At 41.1% G+C, this 16,588-nt stretch overlaps 1 protein-coding gene across 1 annotated transcript in view; it reads left to right on the top strand.

Moving 5' to 3' along the window:
• The first annotated feature begins 14,607 nt into the window (after positions 1-14,607).
• The window catches only part of Ets65A (DNA-binding protein D-ETS-3), a 131,713-nt gene continuing 129,732 nt past the window's right edge, over positions 14,608-16,588 (top strand). The window contains exon 1 of the mRNA XM_033472531.2: positions 14,608-14,694. The gene's annotated coding sequence lies outside the window, so the exon portion shown is untranslated. The remainder of the gene's footprint in view (positions 14,695-16,588) is intronic.

Genomic DNA, 16,588 nt, shown 5'->3' with positions numbered 1-16,588 from the left:
TGCGAGAGCATCTCGGCCCGCCGTCCTCTCTATCAGAGATACCTGAACGTTCACACCTCCCGTTGGATAGCCCCGGCAAGACATAGAGAGCCGTGCGATAGGGGACAGCGAGAGAATTGACCGGCCTCTGGTAGCCATGACGGGGGTGTTTCGGAGTCGGACGGCCGGCTCGCGGCGTATATCGACTGTGTCGCCTCATCTACAAGTCAATCAGGCTCGCGTGCCAGCGACTCGTGAAGGCGGCTGGTACACGTAAGTAAGTAGCTGGCCCGCTGGCCAGCCAGCCGGCCAGCCGGCCATAGATATACCTGTGCGCCGCTACCTAATACGACCGCCGACACGGCCACCTTTATATGCCGGGTATGCAAGTATAATGCGCCGCTGCATATATGAATGCTTATGGTAATCCGCGCGCGGTGGCAGCCTCGTTTCGACGTTGGCCCGGATGCCTGCTAGATAGACCGCGGCCCCCGCCGCCCATTGTTATCGGCACCGGTGCCCCAAGCCGCTTTTCCTATCGGCTACGAGGCTACACACGATCAACGGCTCGCCCCTAATTTTTCGGGCCCGAACGGAGCCGACGAGAAAACATATTACGCGAGCAATCGGCCGACGAAAATGTTACGGATCCCTCGGTCGTGTCGGTCTCGTTGGGAAGGAAGCAGCGGATTTGCAACAGAGATCGTATCTTTTCCTTTTTTCTTAATATCCTGGTACCTGTAGAATTTTGATCGATAAGGTTTTGGAATCATCGGGACATTTGGTAAATTGCAGCATCAATCTTTTCCCAGAGCCTCTTTAAAGACACAGGTCAAACGAAGTTTGCTATCACCGTGCAAAAAAGCATGGCTGATTTGATCGATACATAAGTTTGATACACTACGATCTAGATTTACGACTAGATAATTCATTCTGCACGAAAGTTGCGTTAATGGGACTATTTTTCAACAGGTTGCGTCGACGATAAATAATTGCTGAAAATCTTGAGGCATTAGTACTTCTATTTATAGCTGCGAAAGACGCCACGAAATTCGAAAACATTTGTATAAAAGACACACTCCAGGACACGAAACAGATATTAAACAATCAACTACCAACCAATTTGGAATGTAGAATGGATCAGTGGTGTCCGAACAAAGCCGTGTATCTGTTCGTAAGAAGTACAACCAGCGACGTCGAATCTTATAATATTTACATAAATTATTTCTCCACCGGGATAATTGTTTAACAATAATTATTCGCCACGCTGAATACGATCGACCGTTCGTAAAATCGCGGAAACTAAAATAAACCGCAACAAAAGGCGTTTCAACCGCAGCGTAGCATCGCAATTGCAGCATGTCGAGCAGAAGAGAACGGTGATCGGCGGTTTATTTGCAAATGCAATCAGCCTCGTTCGCTCAAAGAATCCCATCGCAAGGAGGATCGATGGGACCGGAAATCGCGTATGAATTTCAATCGGTGAGTCAGCTCAAATACCATCGGCTGTCGGTGAATCGTAGTCGAAACCGTGCCCTGTGCACATGGCCCGTGCCCATGACTCGAACCCAACCAGTGGCAGCCGGTCGTGTGGCCTGTCCGGGTATAGACAAGCGATCATATCGGGTCGTTAACTGATATTAATAGCAGGGCGCGGTGAACTAGCTCGGTGCTCACGCTCTCCGGTTTCTCTCCTCCCTCTCGCCTCTCTTTCTCTGTCTCTCTCCCCCGCCCCTCCGCCGACGAAGAGACCCTTGCCCTAATTGTAACAAATTAAATCACGCGATATCGACGATTCCCTCGGGTGAAATGAACAAGCGGCCGAAGCGTGCCGCGATTGTGCACGCCTTTTCAACGCTTTAATCTATCTTTACCGGCTATTGTTGCCAATTAAGGCGACCCGTACCCGATAGGACCGAGCCTCTGACACACACACACACACACACACACAAAAAGAACCAGATAGAACCCTCTGCTCGATACGTTCGCTCCGGCTGATTATCTTATTCATTGTTCTTCGGAACGTTCGGAACGGTTTAGCTGAGATTTCCATTGCGTCCTTGGTTCTTTGTCTCGCTGTACAGAGTGTGTCCTCTTTTTATCTTCTTTTTTTCTCTCTAGTTTCTGACAGATATGTGACTGCTTTTAAAACGACCGCGCCACGAATGAAAGTGTCTCTTTTTATCGAGTCGTTTGAACCGTCGCAGCGTCTAATATAACTTAGTCGCAACGATCGAAAAGACGTTACACGCGATATTCGTGAAAATGTTCGATGATACACGGTCGAAATTTTTCGAAAACGAACCGGGAGGGCCGATACACGTTCGACGAAAATATCATGATTCTTAGATAAGTCGAAACAACTTGGGCACCTGAACTGGATCAGGTGCCCGGGTAAAAGAAAATCATCTTAGCATGATTCCTAGATAAACAAGAATTGAGTAGGTAGAAGAAAAATCAATTTGCGATGAACCGGACGAGGTGCCCAGATAACAGAACAATCACCTTGCAGTGATTCTTGAATAAACTAAAATTATGCGGGCATCTACGCTAAACGATAATGCCTGGTTGAAAGAAGAATAACGTTGCCATGCTATCTTCGTAAGCCAAAATTGTCCGGGTAAAAGAAGAATTATCTTGTCATGATTTCTATTGGGTTGGCAACTAAGTAATTGCCGATTTCAGTTATATATGTCTCTCTCTCTCACTCCCATTTTTATGATATCCGTAAATGTTATATTATAAAATTATTATTATTATTATTATTATTATATTATCTATATCTTGTCATGATTTCTATTAGGTTGGCAACTAAGAAATTGCCGATTTCAGTTATAGATGTATCTCACTCCCATTTTTATGATATCCGTAAATGTTATATTATAAAATTATTATTATTATTATTATGTTATGTATATCTTGTCATGATTTCTATTGGGTTGGTAACTAAGAAATTGCCGATTTCAGTTATATATGTCTCTCTCTCTCTCTCACTCCCATTTTTATGATATCCGTAAATGTTATATTATAAAATTATTATTATTATTATTATTATTATGTTATGTATATCTTGTCATGATTTCTATTGGGTTGGCAACTAAGTAATTGCCGATTTCAGTTATATAGATGTCTCTCACTCCCATTTTTATGATATCCGTAAATGTTATATTATAAAATTATTATTATTATTATTATGTTATTTTTTATTATCCGTGAATGTTAGCAACTGGACAAATTGAATGCAGCGGTCAAGGAAAAGCGACCAGGATTGGTCGATCGTAAAGATGTCATTTTCCAGCAGGACAATGCTAGGCCGCACACGTCTTTGTCCACTCGGCAAAAATTGATGGATATTGCTTGGGAATTGATGTTACACCCACCATATAGCCCTGATCTCGCGCCATCGGATCACCACTTATTTCGATCCCTGGTCAACTCCCTTCGTGGTAAAACTTTTAATGACGATGACGCTGTAAAATCTCACTTAACTCAGTTTTTGGCCGAAAAGGATCAGACTTTCTACGAGCGTGGAATTTTCAAGTTGTCGGAGAGATGGCAAAAGGTCGTCGAACAAAATGGAAAATACATTACAGATTAAACTTCGTTCCAAGTAAAAACAAAATTTTTTATTTCATCGAACAAATCGGCAATTACTTAGTTGCCAACCCAATATATTCGGACAGCTCTAGAGACATTCGACGCGAAATATTGCTCAATTTTTACATCTGATAAATGAGAATCTGCAATGTTTTTTTTTTCGGCGCACTCTAAATAAACCCATTATTTCCTTCACAAAAGCTCCTTTTTCATGTTCGATCACCCCGTTTCCTCTCGAACTCATTTTTCGTCCGCGCACGAATTTCATTTCGCGCGATTATTTATTGTTCTGCGCAGAGAAAAAAAACAGGGATACTTTGCTGTTTTTTTTGTGTTTTGTTTTTTTTTGTTTTACCGCGAACGATTTTATTTCTGGCCAACGGCGACGGTTTGAAAGGAACTTCTCGATAGAGCGTCGACGGGATTTACAAGCATGCGAATAAACTCTTTTTAATATGCAGCGCTAACCTGTTGAATGCATTGTGTTCGTGACAAGCAGTGATTACATTTGTTCTCCGGAGTTAGATACATTTTTTATCATTCCGACGATCGTGTTGCCGATGATAACCGCGTTAACCGCTGCTCGGGATCGCTGTAGATCAAGGTCGCTCTAATATATTACTTTCTGGCCTCGCAGGTAGAACGGCCACCGTGGAAAAGAAACAAAAGGGACACACGGAAATTCGTGAACCGCAATCGGACGATTTGTCACTTTTGCAGTTCTCCTTTTTTCCCCGCCCCCGCCCCTCTCTCTCCTGTTACAACCGTGGAATAAATCAATGGAACAGAAACAAACAGGAAACGCACGGTTTTCAAACGACGAGTATATTCAAATTCAACAGTTTTTTCAATCACTTTTACTCCACTATATCCTTGCGCAATGTTGTACAGCGGCAAAAGAAATATTGGAGGATAAATCAATTGTTACAGAATTAACTGCGAATTTGTAACAGGCTAAAGGAACGGTTTTTACGGGAATTTGAGGAACTATGGGACTCCGGAAACATTAATTCACGTTACGCATAGTTTGAAATTTCTATGTAGGATCTTTTTAAATGTAGATGTGAAAAATAGTTCGTGGAATTTACATTTTAGAAAGATTTATTGAACAGTCTTACCGATGTGCTACTGCGAGATCCATTTCGGCTTTCCCACTGAGATTCTTCGGCTCCTCCCAGTACGCGTACCTCCTAGTTGCTACCACAGATCTCAATGTTACTTGATGATCTTACAAATATATTATAAATTGTTAGAAGATTCCCTAATGTGTAAAATGATATGATAATAATAATAATAATAATAATAATAATAATAATAATAATAATAATATATATATAATATATATATATAATATATATATATATTATTATTATATCATTTTCATATATATATATATATATGTATATATATATATATATATATATATATATATAATAATAATAATATAATAATAATAGTAATAATAACCTAAGAAACTAATTTTGAGAGTAAAATATAACCTTTTGCGCACACGAGTGGCGATCCGAGGCGCCATTAAAAATTGTTGTCACATTTCAAAATAATTTTATTAATCAAATTTGTTTATACTTAAAGAACTGTTGAAAACGTAACTGTTGCATAAGTCACAACATTCAATTGCATACGTTCAAAATGCATTATGTTATATAAAATGGAAATACTATCAGAAGAACTATTTCAAATTTTGCGTTGATTTGGCTTCGAGTGCAAAGGGTTAACTACCGTAAATTTTCCCTAATTGATGCTCAGATTATACACGAAAGGACAAGGCTCGAATAATCGTATTTCCTCTTCCCAAACTGTCCATTTTTGTGTACAATTTAAACGGTATTTAAGAAAAATTCACTATACAATGAAGATACAATTTGGTTAACATTAACTTTGATTTTCAAAAGAAGTTGAGAACACTATCATTCGATCTCGAAGTTACTAAAAAATTTTGATCTCGCACGAAGATTCGCAATCTATTAATTAGGATTCGTAGGATGTCAACGTTTAAGTTTAACTAACGTCAAAGTTTAACTATCTAATATTTGGGCGTTATTAATCAAATCACTTTGACTTCGTGAACTTTCATTAGTAAAAACATCTTCGTCGAAACACTGCAGATTCCTGGCTTATTTAACGCAAAACCTACAGAGAGTGCAAATTATTGCCTGTGAAGAGTCTTTAATAATTTTGAAAAATTTTTCGAATAAAAACATGCGAGACCGATCAATTTGATCGACGCGGTAGATTCGACGTTAAAGAATAGCGTTCCTTCTTGGGTGAAACGAAGCCGGTAATCGGGCAAGAAAATAGTTGCAGGTATTCGGTGGCTATCGCAAACAGGCCGGCATCCGTCCGGATACCAAGCCGAAAACGAGTCTATCGGCATTTAGCCGGGTTTCGTGAATGTAAACTAGGCGTTTCCTGCACGTATCGTACAAAGTGCTCGATTCGCTGGTCTTTTTTCAGCGGGCCGATCGATAATGCCATTGCAAACACCCTGTATGTGCTCGGTTAATGTTAATGGCAGGGGCTGGCTCGGTTGAACGGGGTGGGCTGCCCCCTTTTGCCCGTGAGTTAGAGCTTCCTGAGGCTTTCCTCGCATCCAACGAACCACCCTCACCGGCTTCAAGTCCCGTGCTTGGCTAATGGTAAGGCCAGGAAATATCAAAAGTCGTCTCCGCTACCATACTTTTTAGTTTTCCCATCCCCAATCTTTTTCCCTCCCTTTCCTCCTTTTTCTTCTTCTTCTTCTTCTACTTCTTCTTCTTCCTTCCACGTTCCCTCCAGGCTTTTCGAACTTCTCCCCCGTCGATTTTCCCTTTTTACCTCTCTCTCTCTCTGTCTCTCTCTCTCTCTCTCTCTCTCTCTCTTTCTCTCTTTTTCTTTCTCTTACACACACACACACACATACAGTTCTACACTCGACAAAAAAACCTTTCTCAGATGTTAGGGGATGCTCCGGGAAGATCCCGAAGAGTATTGCAAGTGTACACACGAAAGAAAAAAAATCGAACTCGGTGTTCTCGCGTGTTAACGCTTTACTGTGCAACAAAATCTTTTTCTTGTAAAACGAATCACTCCTCGCGTCCTCTTTCTGTCTTTTCTGTTGGAATTTGTAATTGTTTATTTGCTAATAATAGAATACAAATATAATACAGTTATTAAAAAAACGCAAGAATTCATCGACTTAGCAATCTTAGCATCGACGTAGCAATAAATTACACAGACGTAGCACACGGAAATTCACAGCAACTCAAAATATGGCATTTCCGAGAGAAATTACTGTATCAGTAAAGACGTTGAACGGCAAAAAGTTATCAAAAAAATCTGGTACGCATTTTGTATTGTCACACACCGATCCTTAGCATCGACGTAGCAATAAATTACACAGACGTGGCACACGGAAATTCACAGCAACTCGAAATATGGCATTTCCGGGAGAAATTGCTGTATCAGTAAAGACGTTGAAACGGCAAAAAGTTATCAAAAAGATCTGGTACGCATTTTGTATTGTCACACACCGATCCTTAGCATCGACGTAGCAATAAATTACACAGAGACGTAGCATACGGAAATTCACAGCAATTCAAAATATGGCATTTCCGGGAGAAATTACTGTATAAGTAAAGACGTTGAAACGGCAAAAAGTTATCAAAAAAATCTGGTACGCATTTTGTATTGTCACACACCGATCCTTAGCATCGACGTAGCAATAAATTACACAGACGTGGCACACGGAAATTCACAGCAACTCGAAATATGGCATTTCCGGGAGAAATTGCTGTATCAGTAAAAACGTTGAAACGGCAAAAAGTTACCAAAAAAGTCTGGTACGGTCAGCAGAAATGCTAACTGGTACGGCGCGCAGAAATTCGCGGCCGCTAATAATATTCCTAGGACAGCGGTCGGGTACATTCGATTAATATATCAATAGTATCGGTCGATCTTTATACAAGGTTACGGTGCGTATACGCGTTTCTTCTTATCTAACACACCTAAACAGATCATTTTGCATTATCACACGCCGATCCTTGGCATCGATGTAGCAATAAATTAGTCAGACGTAGCACACGGAAATTCACAGCAACTCGAAATATGGCATTTCCGGGAGAAATTGCTGTATCAGTAAAAACGTTGAAACGGCAAAAAGTTACCAAAAAAGTCTGGTACGGTCAGCAGAAATGCTAACTGGTACGGCGCACAGAAATTCGCGGCCGCTAATAATATTCCTAGGACAGCGGTCGGGTACATTCGATTAATATATCAATAGTATCGGTCGATCTTTATGCAAGGTCACGGTGCGTGTACGCCCCGCACGGTGCACCGTCCGGGGCTATATCTGCCCTGTACGAAATTTATCTGATCCAGGACGCGCGGTAACAACGGGGGCGCGACACGTCGGACACGTGGCCGGGGCCACGGTTTCCAAAGGGTAGCGGCCAGCCGCGCCGCTGTATATTCATACGCGTCGCGATAACAATATATCGTTATCGTCGTATTCGTTAACCGAACTGATCGACGGGAATTCGCGATGCCATCGATGCCGGGTCCGGCGAAACGGGGCCGCCATCATCATCGTCGCGGTCCCGCGAGTAACCCTCGCGGCGGAATATTATCTCCCGACACGTGTATTGCGTGCACGCGTAACAATGCGTTCTGTGGCCGCCGCTAGTTTCTAGCGATTTTTAATTCGATATAATCCCGAATCACGACCACGAAAGATCCCGACAACAAGTACATTTGGTTCGGTGACAGTGAGATTGGAATGTTGGTCGAAGCGATTGCTTCTTATATTTCTACTTCTATTGTTCTACTTGCTACAGGCTGCTGCAGTTTTCAATTATGTCGCTGTATTTTCTTGCAATTTTACGATCATATCATGATTTGAGCGAATTAAAAAAGCTCTCGCTGATTTATTCTGGAATATATATTATTATGTCTCGCTGTATTTTCTTGCAATTTTACGATCATATCATGATTTGAGCGAATTAAAAAAGCCCTCGCTGATTTATTCTGGAATATATATTATGATGTCGCTTTATTTTCTTGCAATTTTACAATCATATCATGATTTGAGCGAATTAAAAAAGCCCTCGCTGATTTATTCTGTAATATATATTATGATGTCGCTGTATTTTCTTGCAATTTTACAATCATATCATGATTTGAGCGAATTAAAAAAGCTCTCGCTGATTTATTCTATAATATATATTATGATGTCTCGCTGTATTTTCTTGCAATTTTACAATCATATCATGATTTGAGCGAATTAAAAAAGCTCTCGCTGATTTATTCTGGAATATATATTATGATGTCGCTTTATTTTCTTGCAATTTTACAATCATATCATGATTTGAGCGAATTGAAAAAGCTCTCGCTGATTTATTCTGTAATATATATTTTATTATCTTATGCATAAAGATGATAAATGTTTTTATTTTCTTTTAATTATATTTTTGTTTTAGATAGTTGGAATCGATGAAAAGAAATTATTCTTTCGTAGAATAGGAGGTATCCGGTGGTAAAAGCTACAAAAAAATTAACTTTTATGATTGTATGCGTTTTTATTCATGTTGGAGACCCTTATGTATCGGAAGTGCATAAAGATTTGCATTCTAGCAGTTATTATGGTTGCGCGTAAATTGTTCGACGCACTGCGGCCTGCAATATAATCATTATTTTCAAGTAAAAATAATTTTATTATATTCCTCATGAATTGCTAACCATAGACACAAAGTTTCGAATTTTTCAGCCAGAGTACTGTGAGATCATAAATTTTTTTTATTGTTCACACGTGTATTGCCGATTGTTTCAGAAATATTCCTTTCGAGCTTAATGGTTAATTTTTAGAACTGTTTTAAGCGAAACTGATTGGAGAATTCCAAACATTGTGACTATGTTTTGCAATTCATAAAGAATACAATACTATTGTTCGACTACGAAAATAGTGATTACAGTAAATCCTCCCTAACTGATGCTCAACTTGTACAGAAAAATGGAGGATTTGCTGATTGTCAACAATTATAAAAACGAGGTGCAAGGTTCGAGCAATCGTATCTCCTCTTCACAAATTGTCCATTTTTGTTTCCAAGCCGAGGGTCAATTAGGAAGAATTTACTGCATTAAAGTTTTAAATCCAAATATTCGCTGAGAAAACTTTCAATTTTTCTAGAACGCTGGGTACAGAAAATTTTGCTTGCTATTATTTCGGTTCGACCCCGTTAGAACCGTAAACTGACAAAAATTTGGCGGACAAAGAATGTCAAAAACTGAGAACTAGGAATTTGCAAAACTTGAAGACTGCGAATTGTTAAACATTGTGAACAGTGAATTTCCAGAAGTTGAAGACTACGAATGTGCGAAAAACGAGGGCTGCGAATTCCCGAAAATTGAATTTTCCAGGTTTTATTTCTAAAAACTGGGAACTGTGAATTCCCAAAATTTCAGAACGGGAAATTTGTAACAGTTAAGAGCTAGTTAAGAGCTAAACTTCGAAACTGCAAATTTACCAATATTAGGGACTACAAATTTGTAAAAATCGAAGACCGCGCTCTCCTCAATTTCTAAAAATTGAGGAGAGCGAATTCGAATTTCGCGAGGTACCGATTGTCAACAACTATAAAGACAAGGTGCAAGGCTGAAATAATGGTACCTTCTCTTCCAAAATTGTCCATTTTACTTTACATCTACTGTACACTCATCAAGCGATACCATTTTGCTGTTCGTTTCGTCCTTAATTCTCACTCGACACTTTCGACCTCGATTCTTCATTTTTCATTTCCAGCTGTTAGCGGTACGATCGTTGCAATTATTATCGGACGAACACTGAAGAGTGGAAGAGAGATAGAGAGATTCCGGCGAACGATTCACGATCGCCGTGACCGGAAGAAGCACGGATCCACCGAATCCAGACACGAAAACGCACTCACCGTCGGGATACAAAAGGTTTGATGTTTCTCGCACGATTGACACCGCTCCTTGCTCTACGCGATCGGAAGCTTCACGCATGAACGAGAAGCTACGGGTAGACATGGCTCATGATTTCCACAGGAAACGGACTGACCCCTTCGGGAACGATCGCTCGAGCTACGAGAATTGTTCGCCCGGTGCCGGTTCTTAATTCTGATCCCCTTAGTCGATTATTTACGGTCGACCCGAGATACCGAGAGAAATGCTTTCTCTCGGACAATCTGAAAGCAAAGCAGATTCTACTACGATTATGATTGTTTTTCGATGTTGACCTATCATCTAGGGAAGGCTAATTCGTTTTGTGTCCTTGATTAAGCTTCTCTTTGCTCATTTATGGAGTCCAAAGATTTAGAGCACTTTTTGCTGTTCGGATTTCGTTGCTATTCCGTCTTTTTGAAAAATACTGAACGGTTATACATTTTTACTTTTTACACTTGAAATGTAACGAATGACTTCGTAGTTTTATTATGTTTAAAGATGAATATTTTCGATCAATTTTTCAAGAACGACTAGCAATTTTGTCTGTAAATCGACAAGTTGTTCTACACAACACTGTCGTGAAATTTCCTTTAGAAAATGAAAGAAAACTTTTTCATGAATGTTCGAAGGTCGCCGATGATTTCAGTTGTTAAGTTCATCGATTTAGTGCAACACGCTGTGAGCCTGCAATGATAATATTTCGAATAAAATGGTTTCCTTTATGCAAAATGTGTGTATAACGCGGCTTTAGATTTAACTAATTTTAAAGCTTTAATATCATAATATCTAATTTAAAGCTTTAATTTTGTTTCGCATGATCACGCAAGCCACAAATGTGCGAAAGTTATATTCTGATTATTATTATTCTCTCCGGCCAGTATCCTCGCGAAGTCAACACGGGGTCAATCCCACCATCTTGAATCCTCGCCAAGCTTCTATCAGTTATCTCGATACTCAAGGTTCCCTTCGGATACGAGAACTCTGATCGCGTGTTTCCTCGATAAACCTGGTTTCCGCTCAACGAAAGCCAAAGAAAAATCAAAATAAGAGGCAATAATGAAAACCGCAAGAGTAGTTAATAAAATCGATCGTTCAGGAGCGTAACTTTTTCGTATCGATATCTATCGTCCTCAACAACTGGCCTTAACTGTTTCCCGTGCGTATCGACTAATCTTTTATTACTGCCTGCAACAAAATAAGCATTATGACAGAAACAGCCATTTCAAATTATACACTTTCCTTGCAGCGTGTTCATCTAATTGGTATTTTTATGGTATTCCCTGTTTATATCGCTTCTAATAGACTGCGCTTGAAATGAAAACGAACAATTGCGAATAATTCGACGAGGTATGAAAATAAAACTAGGGGGAAAAATTTACATATCTCCTGCAAACAGCGATAACGAGTATTGTAGAAATCTTCTTCTTACTTTGATATTAGTCCATTGGCGTTTTTTGACGAGTCTGGCTCGTGATGTTTGACATCTGGTACTGAACCTGTTAAGTCTGAACATCATTCCATTCTTTCAAATCGGAATAAAATTCCATTTCCTGATTATTAACACTATGCCGTCCGCAGATCTTAGATACGATTCTTTTGTTCGACGCCGGCATAATAGCTTGGAAGTTTTAGATTTAAAAAAACATGTCGAAGATGGCGGTAATATAAATTCCTAAAATTAAGATATGTCATCCAAGAATTTTCGTACTTAATTCTTTGCTGCCTTTTAACACCCAAGCAATATAGTTCAAGTGTTATTTCAGTTTTTTAAAATGGCACCAATGTGGTACCACCGGCATACAACAGATAGTTTTTGCATGGCACCAGCGCGGTGCCACCGGATGGCATAGTGTTAATATCTGAGCATCAAGGTTATTTCATGATATGGCAAGAGGTTAATCCCTCTTATACTTCATTTTTTCGGTCCGTTTGATTTCGAAAGGCTAACTCAAATCATAACAACTTAACCAGTTACCTGTGTTTGACGAGTATAATCGTCATCGCTCGATTCTTGCGACACACATAGGTGCGTGCTCTGAAAAGGAGGCGCCACAGTTAACCTTTTAACCACGACGCGCCACTATAGTGGCTTCCGCGGATGTCATCTTTCAGAACGACGCGCCACTATAGTGGCCTCCGCGGATGTCATCTCTCTGAGCGACGCGCCACTATAGTGGCTTGCTTTAGTAGCTCACTCGATCATCGTTTGAATCAAATAATCGTCTTCATATGCATTGTTTTCACACTTCTTTTGTCTTCGCATCGATTTAGAACAGTCTTAACGATATACAGTATCAGACTTTGTACAGTACATATCAGACTCTGCCGTCCAGAGAAATTGCCTCGCGCAGAAAAGACTAACTAGTTAAAAGGCTAATTGGTTAACCGTTTGCGTATCACGAGCCACTTTTACGCTCTTCAGATTTTGTGTCGAGGAAAGCCAGGGCATTTGGCCGAAACAAACGACTTACGGCCCACCCGAAATTTGTCGAAACGTGCTCAGTCTTTCGGACGCGTGTATACGTCGCGCGTCGCATCGCTGTCAGTAATCCAATTCGCATTTTGTTGTTGCCTATTCTAAATTAATAGTATATATATTTTCATTCAAAACGTTTTATTTTATGTTTTACGGCTTTTTCCGACACATAATCGAAGGAGCGCGATCGCGCTCTTCGGCTTTTTCCGACACATAATCGAAGGAGCGCTATTGCGCTCTTCGGCGCTTTTCGACCCTGTTTTTTCAGAACCATCTGGTACGCAAACGGTTAAAGAATACCACCGCCGACCGGCCATTCCCGTCCTGAAAGCATCTCGGAACCGACCGAAGACCACAACTACCTCCCGATCTTCCAAACGCTGGAGTGCTCGGTAATTTCTATATCCTCGTCATCAATAACACTAAGAACACAACGGAACACAGGGTGACGTACCAACGGAAAGCTTTCTGCCGGTTCCCACCTCCACAAAGGGGCCGAGGAGCTGGGTAGGACAGAGAGAAGCTCGCCACCCCTAGAGTCCACCGAGCGGAGCAACCCTCTTGGGGTCTTCTACCTGCCAGATAGAAGAGGACAGCAGCTCGGCGGTGGCAAGAAGGACAACAGCCTAGCGGCAAGAAAGACAGCAGCCTAGTGGTAAGAAGAAGCGCGTGGAAAGTCGGCCTGAACGGTGGATCAGAACGAGAGGCACATGAACGTAACAGGAAGAGACAGGCTTGGATAAACCCCCGGTGGACGAGACAAAGAGGTCGAACCGTAGCGGCGAGCTGGGTCGAAGGGAGACGACGGGCTGGGCTAAAATGAAAAAGAGGAGAAAGAAAGTTGGAAAAAGCGAAACGGTTTTGAAGAACCGAGGATATAGGGGTTGGTGTGCTCGGAGGGCGAGAACGGGAGAGAGGGAGAGAGGAAGGGAGAAAGTGGGAGAGCGATGGAGAAAGAGAAAGAGAAAGAGAGAGAGAGAGAGAGGGAGAGAGAGAGAGGGAGAGGAAAGATCCACCCTGGTGGATGATCCCGCCTCTAAGGAGCCGCTTGATGCCGGAGCTGCGAGTGGATGGGGGGCGGGGGTAGCAACCCCCTCCCGCCAGCGTCCTCCGCCGCCATCTCCACCCTCGCCACCCCGTTCCTCCGGCGTCCCGGCGCAGGCTCCGATACAGCCAATCGTCGGACCGCGACTGATAACGACGCTGCCAAATGTGCGTCCGTCGCATCGCGGCCGAGTTCGCCCCCACGGTGGTCCACGCGCCGACAGACTACGTAATACCCTAGCTGGCTGTAATCCCCGCGGATAACCGGCGATACGCGTCGTCGTCGCCGCCGCCGTCGCCGTCGTCGTCGACGTCGTCGCCCGACGGTGCCCGTCCGAATTCGTGTGCCTCCTCAATCCTTCTTGCTCGCCGAAAAGTTTCTCGGTATTTGTGCTCCGTTCCCCCGGGTTCTCCAACTTCCAAACGACGTCACTCCTCGACGCGAACGGATCTGTCGTCTGTCCATCGGTTCCGTCACGGGGGGGTGGGGGTGGTATTTTCGTGAAGGTGCGGGGAACAGGTCGCAGGTCGGGGACCCAGTGGTGACACACGGGGGGGAGAGGAGGGAGGCCGAGGTGACTGGTGAACGACGAACCTGGATCGGATAGTGCTGGATAAGGCTATAAAACCCCGCATTGACGGTGAGTGATAATACGGTCTCTGCTTTGGCCACTGTTTTTTGAGGGGGATTTATGGTTCGCGAGAGGCGGGACGGTTTTGTTGGAGCGACGACGCTCTGCCGGTGGTGCGGTAGAGTCGGGGATGGACGCGGTTCGTGCTGGTTTTTTAGGCGAATGTTCTGGGACGAGGTGCCTTTAGCGATATGCTGATGGATTAATTTTATTAAATATTATGTTTTCAATTGAATTTTATGCATTAATACTATGCCGTCCGGCGGCACCACGCTGGTGCCATGCAAAAACTATCTGTTGTATGCCGGTGGTACCACTTTGGTTCCATTTTAAAAAACTGAAATAACATTTGAACTATATTTCTTGGGTGTTAAAAGGCAGCAAACTAACTGTAGCATTGTGCTTATTTAGCTAAGAATTAAGTACGAAAATTCTTGGATGATTTACCTTAATTTTAGGAATTTATATTACCGCCATCTTCGACATTTTTTGTTAAATCTAAAATTTCCAAGCTATTATGCCGGCGTCGAACAAAAGAATCGTATTTAAGATCTGCGGACGGCATAGTGTTAATATTTCGATTGTAATGCAGTGAATTCTCCCCAATTTTCCTTCAGCTTGTAAACAAAAATGGACAATTCGGGAAGAGGAGATACGATTATTCATTGTTATAATTGCTGGAAATCGATAACTATAAAAATGAGCCGTGTAGCTCGAATAATCGTATCCCTCCTTACCAAATTGTCTATTTTTGTTTACCAGCTGAAAGAAAATTAGGGAGAATTTATTGTATTCTTGTGAGCTTCGTTGGGCGGTTAAGTAAAGAAGTTTGTTTGTGCTTCGATTTGTTTATGAATATCTTGTTGGAGATAGTTTATCGTAGTAAATACGTTGTTATATGCATATCAATTTTTGTAGATCAAATCGGTCGCTGTGTAAGAAAGTTGACGACTGTATTTAAATCGTCATCAGATTCATCACTATTTTGTAAAATATTTCGCAGTCGAACTATCATATCTGTGAATGTAGCATATATATATGCAACAGTTAAACGTTGCATGAAGAATAAGAATGATTAAATATAACGCATATGTATTTCGAATCCAGAGAGTATCGTTAATTAATCGTCGATTAGTGATATCCTCCCAAAAAGTTCACATATCTTTTATTTTGGCGAACTTCTACAAGGAAACAAATGGAAAATAATTTGATAGACCTTTTTCGTTCGAGTACAATAACATGGTGAAAACCTACTCTCTATAAATTCCGCGACAACTAGGATGCACATTTATTGGTTGTAATGCTTAAATTAAATTGAATTAAATGTTCTCGAATTTAATGAAATTGACTTCTTTCTCGTCAAATAATGTAACCAGGAAATCGTGCGTTCAATGTGTTCAGTCATCATTCGAATCATCAGAGGTGAATGTTCTATTTCCTCCATAAATAATTCTTACAATTTTCATCCTAACAATCTATGCAAATTCTCGAGTACAGGTTAACTATATTCCTAAATAAGCCCACATAGTTTCACAATGCGTGTATCACAAATGTTTGTTTAATGTTTTCCAGTGCTACCATACATTGGCACTTCTTCGTCCTTAATACGTAAAGCGCCGAATATCGACTCCAAAAATTCCAACAACATCAATTTTACCTAATTAACAATAACGATACTAAAAAGTTAAAATCATAGGGAATATTACTTTATCTCTTTCATATAGCAAAAATCCTAGTAAAATTCAGTTTGTTCGTTACATTACGATAAAAATGAATTTTGAAAACCTAAGTTAAAAATTAGTGTCACCCGCATGTGACAATTTATATTTTTTTGTATGTTCCCCACATATTTTCATTCCTAGATTTTGATAACAGAGCAATTAAATTTTGTTTCGATTCAGAA

The sequence above is a fragment of the Megalopta genalis genome, chromosome 1 (assembly GCF_051020955.1).
Source record: "Megalopta genalis isolate 19385.01 chromosome 1, iyMegGena1_principal, whole genome shotgun sequence".
NCBI classification, from domain to species: Eukaryota; Metazoa; Arthropoda; class Insecta; order Hymenoptera; family Halictidae; genus Megalopta; species Megalopta genalis.
Note: the sequence above shows the minus strand (reverse complement) of the source record. Positions and strands in the feature narration are given on the sequence as shown.